The following is a 7,810-nucleotide window of genomic DNA, read 5'->3' as shown; positions in this document are numbered from 1 at the left end:
TCGCGTCGTGCCTAACAACGCCCCTTAGCTGTTATAAATTCACTGTAAACCACGGCTTCTTGGGGCTTATTTCTTTATTACTTTTAGTAGTAATTTCATAATTAAATAAAATTACTACTAAAAGTAAAATACATTTTAAATACTGTACTAAATATTTTTAGTATTAGAAAGTAACATCATGGGCCCATTTTCAGAACAAATGTATGTGCAACAATTAAAAAAGGATGTTTGTCCAAAATAATACTACACTGAAAAAAAAGATTTTGTGGTGTTGCAAAATATATTAAATTAATCATCATAAATTCTACTTGTAATATTAAAAATCAAGGAGAACAACAATTTCTGTTCTTTCAAACACTCGACTGACGTAATTTAGAGCATAGAGCAATAACATTGTAGTAATCTCATTAATTGTCGTGTTTTGTCGCTGTGCTAAACTAACCTAACCCTTAACCCTAAAGCACCTGTTGCCACCAGCGATTGTGTTTTATAGGACTAATTTTGAAAAGTGTGAATAGAAAGTGTTAGTAAAAGTGTTTTTACGCTTCTTTATGATGGTATTCAACTTATAGTTAATTCCAGTCCAGTCTTGTCAGTTATATCTTTTCTTTTGCTCAAACAATCTGTAATTTGTTGGTTAAAAAGCAAAGTCTTATGAACACATGTTTCTATCAACAGGAAGGCTTTGGATTCACTGCAGAATAAGCCGGAGTGTAAGTTGATGAGCATACAGAAGGAGTGATTGGTCTAATTCTCATATTCAGGCAAGTATAAATCTATGCATAGATTTACATGATATAACATTATCGTTATTTTTACCAATTTTTCACTGCATAATATAAAATTGTGGTTAAATGTTTTAGATCATTGTTTTAATATCACAAATTGTGTCTGTTTATTTACAGGGTGACCTAACTCTGACAACGAGCCAATACAGTGGACACTTGAGGTGTGGGGAGGAAGACAGACTGATGGTTTTCATGTTAGATGCAGTTTTGGTTATATCAATACTACCTAGCTCTCTCAGGTTCAAACTTCATCTTGTTCTGTTTAAGTATTTTTTTTTATATATATATTTTATACCTCCTGGGGTCGAAACTGTGTAATACATGTTTTGTTGATTAATGGCACTTTTTTATGAGGCTTTACTGCACCTTTAAAAACTTGTGTCCAGACTTTTGTAGGTCATGTGAATGTGACTGATTCACTTTTATTAATGTTGGAAAAATAAAGAGTTTAATTGTATTTTAGTTGTGTGATTTGTGATAAAGGTATAGACCAGAGCAGTGGTCACCAACGTGTTGAGCCGCCCGCCAAGCACGTTCTATAAATAGCCTAAATTAGCGTCGGGCGATAAATCATATCATATCGAGATTATGATAAAAATGTATGTTAATAATGATGATAAGCTCTGGACATTTTTACTCAGTATGGATTAATCTAGCATCCTATCACACAACAGAAATAAATGTTACAGCAACCAGTCAGTGCATGTCGCTAATAAGTCTGTATGTTCTGTGTGTCTGTGTGAATGCGTGGAGTAGTTTTATGAATGGGCCACTGAATCACTGACTCACTCGATTCGTTCAAAAACGTGGATTCATTCAGTAACGAAACACCGCTGTGTGTTGCTCGGAGACACACATCAGTTCTGCTGTGGCTTTGATCGGAACTATTTTCGTCAGCGAAATTGAGCAAAAACAGTCAATATTTTGTCTAAAATCTAAGTCACTTAATTTTACCTTCTTGTTTATTGAAATACTATTGTATAAAATCAGTGTCACATTGCCATCGTGTTGATATTGATATTCGGGGAAACATCATGGTCGTATATGGCTTAATGTTACCTAAATCATATTTTGTACATATCTTTTTTTTTTCTACTGCAGTAGCCTATGCATCTATACATTTCTGTGAGTTACTTTGTGTGTGCTGTCTCTCTCACACACTCACTCAGGCTGTGCACTCTCTGGCCGCTCAATCGGTGCATCTCTATCTATCTATCTATCTGTCTGTCTGTCTGTCTGTCTGTCTGTCTGTCTATCTATCTATCTATCTATCTATCTATCTGGCTATCTGTCTGTCTGTCTGTCTCAATTCAATTCAATTCAAATTAGCTTTATTGGCATGACTGTGGAACAGCACAATGTTGCCAAAGCAATAAACAGCGAACAAGTTATACAGGCATATAGATAGTTAAAAAAAACAACAACTGTGTGAGTTAGTGCAGCTCATCCTCTATGAGTCCCTCTGTACAGTAAGAACACAGTCGTAGCTCTCTGGCTCTCCAGTTCTGTTTGAGTCGGCCTGTCTCCACACACAGACTGTGCTCACTTCGTCAGAAGCTTTCTCTGACCATATAGTCTTTAATTTTGATCAAGTAAGGTGCCAATTGATAACCAGTCTTTAATCTGTAGAAGTACTTTAATTTGTTCATTTGTGCTACTTTGATCTGCCAATCATGGATGTATTCTTCCTCGGTTATTTTTCTTTAACTTTTGAGCGTCTTAACTGAATTAACGTGTCCAATTAATAATTGAATTAATCCGTCTGTCTGTCTGTCTATATGTTTCTGTCTATCTAATCAATCCACTTATATTCTTTAGGTCCAGAAGACTCCAGTGCTGCTGTACGAGCCTCTGCTTCAGCAGCTGGTACGGTTCATCTGCCTGTCTCAAAATCAAACAAATTTCGCTACAAGATTAAAGGTATTTCCCTGATAATGAAATGTCATTTTTGCTTGCTTATTTAACATTTTCATGTTACTTGATTTTTTCCCCCCTCTCTGTTGAAAGTGAAGGAAAAAAAATCATTATTTTATTTTAGTTATTTATATTGCTATATATCACCTTAAGTAATGTAATGAGACAAATTACATTACTTGTTCAGTAATAAAGGAACAAAAACTGGTACAACATTACAGGATCAAAGGACTTGTATACTGTTTCAAAAGATCTGTACACACATCAGGCAAAATAATGTGGTTTGCAAAATGAAAAACATTTAGATGTGACTAATTGTCAGTCATCATCTATATTTTGGGGCAATGTGTACACTGAACAGTGTTCATTGAGCAATGTACCACAGCATTTTAACACATGTGAATTTCATTTTGGTCTTGCTGCATCATACCTGCATTCAAAAGCCAACATATGCTAGTATACCAGCACATCTGCTCCTTATGCTGACCACCAAATCATACTATGTTGGTCCCTGCATGCAAAACATACCTTATGCTGGTGAACAGGAAAGCTGGATTTTTCAGCAGAGAAGATGTATTTCCATCATTCTACATCTATATGCCTTTTATTTTCTATCCATACATACAGTACATACATCCAGCATTGTGTGTGTGTTTGAAGCCTCAGTCCTTTTCAAATAGTAATATAATTGTTTATGTTCTCTTCCTAACAGACTGCCCAGTGCATTTAAACAAAGAACACTTTCCCTTTGTAAAAACCATGGGAACAAAGAAAAGCAAAAACTGTAAGTAACACCGAGTTTTTTATTTGGCTTGAATTTAAATTTCTGTGCAGGATCAGACAGCTTTGGTATCTAAAAAATAAATAATTTAAATGTTGAAAATAAAAACTAATGTCATTTGCTTAATTTCAGGGGAAAAAAGAGACAAAGGTGCGCTGGCAGCCTTGCTCTGGCTGGTCTGTATTTTTTGATTGACTTCAAAGTAACCTTTTTTTTTTTAAGTCTAAGCTTTGCATGCAGAGTTTTCTAGTTAAGCTCTAAATAAAACATAATTAGGTTACAGTTTTACATAAGTTTGTGTAATCATTTTTCTCTTTATCTTCTAATATTCTGCTATACTTAAATGCAGTTTTACTTGCATCTTGTTTTTATTTAATATGTCAGGTAGTGTGAAGATTTACTTCAAATGTATTTTGTTTTTCAGTGGAGTAAAGTAGAGGGACACATGGGGGCCTTATGAACTTTTTCATTCAGATGAATAAACAAGTTTTTCTTGTTTAGTTTTTTTCCCAAAAGCTCACTGCACTAAAGCATCAAAGTCAATAAAGTCATTACGCACTTTGCCTTTGAGTCCTTGCCTCATCTCTACCCACAACCCTGACACACATTTATCATTGAACTGTGCTAGTTTTAAATATGAAGCAGTTTATGAAATGATTACAACATAATGTGATTACAACAATAGTTCTAAATTCAAATTCACTAATTATTTGTTATAACTTTCACAGATTATTTTTTTATATTTATGTTACATTCAATAATTACTATTATTAATGCCTGTGATACAATTATTTGTTTTTATAAAGGAATCTCATTAATTCTGAATAAAAATAATAACATTGCAGTTTTGTAATGCTACAATCAGTAAATTATTATTATTATTATTTTGTAAATAGCTAAAAGAGAAATATATTTTGTGGTAATTATATATTAAAAAAACTATTTCACATATAGAATGCAGACATAATGTAATGTGAAAATTATGTTTCTATTGTTTTGTCACAAAAGTTGTAATGGGCAAGGGACTGTGTCAAACTGTTATGTGACTATATCGAACATATACTTTAAATTAGGTAAGTTACATTTGCAGATATTCCAGTTTAACTTTTGCTGTATCATCTTTAACTCAAATATCATTATAATTTCTAAAGTCATGAATCTTAATGCCATTTTTTACAAGTAGCATACGAGTTGAAAGCACTGGAGGATTCAGGTTTAAAAAAATAAAAAGTAGTGTGGTTGGGGCTAGGGGACATTTCCTTAGATGGGCATTTTAGTATATACACGTAATTCTTCACAATTTTTTTTCGAACATATACTTTAAATTAGGTAAGTTACATTTGCAGATATTCCAGTTTAACTTTTGCTGTATCATCTTTAACTCAAATATCATTATAATTTCTAAAGTCATGAATCTTAATGCCATTTTTTACAAGTAGCATACGAGTTGAAAGCACTGGAGGATTCAGGTTTAAAAAATAAAAAGTAGTGTGGTTGGGGCTAGGGGACATTTCCTTAGATGGGCATTTTAGTATATACACATGTAATTCTTCACAATTTTTACAATTTTTTCCACTGGAAGGGCCACCACAAAGGGCATGTATCATGTATCAACAATTAGGGCATTCAAGAGGGTACATTTCTCAAATTTCTCTGATACAAATCTCTAAATCTCTAAACAATTAATACAAACAACAGTATGCAATGTTTCACCTGCAAAAGATTGTAACTTTCCCTAATCCTTAGTCCAAGTATTTGTGTCAATGAACATGTCTGTGCCAACACATTAAGTCCTTGTCCTTGCGTCTTGGTAAACCCAGATACCTGTAGATACACACATGTCTCCAAGATGTCTTTTAAAAAACATGTACTGTGTACAAAGATCTGGTAAAATTCTTTATAAAGTCAGTGTTACAATCATGTGTACCAAACATGTATGCACTTCTTGATGGAAATAACATCACAACATTTATGGCTGCCCACTGCTCCGGGTATGTATGTTCACTACTTACTATTCCTAATGTGTGTGCACTAACTGGATAGGTTAAATGCAGAGGACAAATTCCGAGTATGGGTTACCATACTTGGCCTTCACATGTCACTTTCACATTTATTTTCACCAGAAGCTGTATCAAGTTCTTGTATTGACAATGCAAGACGTGAGCACTAAAGTTAAGAATTTAATTCAATTTTAATTAAATTTAATTAAAGAATTTGGATGATGACTCCGATCTTTTACATGTTAATGACATTGATTAGGAGTCGTTTACAAGGCAGAGAGCTGAAACCATTAGTTTGCATGCAAGTTCAAGATCATTTGCGATTCATATTTCACATCTGAAAGAGAGGCCTATGTGTGTTTTCTGTGCGTACGTTCATTCTATGAATCGTACGTATGCATATTTGAAAAATGATTGTAAGATCAAGTTTAGGATGGTTTCTGCGCAACATTTTATAAATGAGGCCCCAGGTCTTTACTTGGTCTCAACCCCTCAAAGACTTTGTCTTGTTTTGGTCTCAAAACACATTGGCCTTTGTGTCGATTTGCATGCAAGTTCAAGATCATTTGCGATTCATATTTCACATCTGAAAGAGAGGCCTATGTGTGTTTTCTGTGCGTACGTTCATTCTATGAATCGTACGTATGCATATTTGAAAAATGATTGTAAGATCAAGTTTAGGATGGTTTGTGCGCAACATTTTATAAATGAGGCCCCAGGTCTTTACTTGGTCTCAACCCCTCAAAGTCTTTGTCTTTTTTTGGTCTCAAAACACATTGGCCTTTGTGTCGACAAATGTATGTAATGTAATGTATATAATATGTGATGTATAATATATGTGTTTGTGTGTGTATATATTATGTATATCTATATCTAAATATCTATGTGTGTGTGTTCTCTAATACTTGGTATTATAAAAGTATAACACTACTTATTATATATATTTGGGTTGAACTGTTCTGGAACAGTGTTGTAAATACAACTTAACCACTGATTTCTAGTCGTGTCCTCTTTTGGAAGGCCAAACAACGCTTTCACAACGAAACACAGCGGCACACATGGCGGGCTTGAGTGAGCGGAGGCCGGTGGGCTCGAGAACGGTGCGGCCGGCGGGCTTGAAGGCAACCACATGTGACGACCCCGGGCTGGACTCCGCTTCGTCCACGGTGAAAGCCGATCCGGTGATCCACAGCGCAAAGTTGATGTATTTCCTCAGTGACCAGCACGGATCAGCTTTAGGCACAACTAAGCGGATATTGTCCTCTAAAAAATTGAAATTGCATCATATGACCCCTTTAAAGAAGGTCATCCCTCCTCTATTACCCAGCAGCAGTTTTAACATTAAGTGACATGACATCTGACGCACAGATGCCATTGGCACATGCCGCTATGCTCAGTGACACTTCCGGTGGCACTTCCGGTTTTCAGTGGCATGTGTCAGTGGACAGTGTTATGTGTAACTAAAACCTGGGACACATGTCAATGGACTGCGTCTTGTGTCAGTTGCCGCGGTGCGGTGCGGTGTGTAAAAAAAATGCTTATTATAAGCGGAAGAGCCATTATTAAAAGACAAGAGCCATAGAAAATCAGCTGTACTACAGCCAGACAAGCGGGACAGCATCTTCAACTTTACAGAGATAGCAGTTCATTTTGACATGCACGCCAAAATTTTACGTACATTTAAAATACTGATTACTAGATTACCACAATAAATTTGTGCACAAAATGTAAAATGTCCATGCTTTAACTTACCTCACCACCGCACAGTTTTGTTTTACACAGTAACAATAGCTTTGTCATAATTAAGTGAATAAAAATAAAAGTGAATAGAAATTAAGTGAATAAGAAATAAATATATATACAAATACACAACTGTCAAAATAGTCATTAGACAATATGTACAGATATGCTATACACAATTATGCAAGGGAATGTGAATAAGATGATCCATTGTGATGATACTTTTATAATGATGTGCTCTAGATAGATGCCAGAAAGTGTAAATAAATTAATACAGATATACATGATATTATAAAGGCCAGACTTAAAATAAACAACCTTCATTAGTAGCAGAAAAATATAATGGGAAAATTATATAAATATAAATGTATAAAATTACCTCACCACCGCACAGTTTTGTTTTACACAGTAACAATAGCTTTGTCATAATTAATGGCCACCTCGGCCACTGTGCCCCCTCACCTCTGGTGCCGTCTTCGTAGTGGGCGCTCTGATTTTAGTCGGTGAGGCTAGGTCTCCCAGGCTGTTAAATACACAGATTAAAAGCGAAATGTTTTCATTTCGGTTCGTTCTTAGCAAAAAAAAAT

Source organism: Sinocyclocheilus anshuiensis, unplaced genomic scaffold (genome assembly GCF_001515605.1).
Source record: "Sinocyclocheilus anshuiensis isolate Anshui unplaced genomic scaffold, SAMN03320099.WGS_v1.1 scaffold204, whole genome shotgun sequence".
In the NCBI taxonomy this organism is placed as follows: Eukaryota; Metazoa; Chordata; class Actinopteri; order Cypriniformes; family Cyprinidae; genus Sinocyclocheilus; species Sinocyclocheilus anshuiensis.
The sequence above is the reverse complement of the archived record's forward strand: the minus strand, read 5'-3'. Positions refer to the sequence as shown.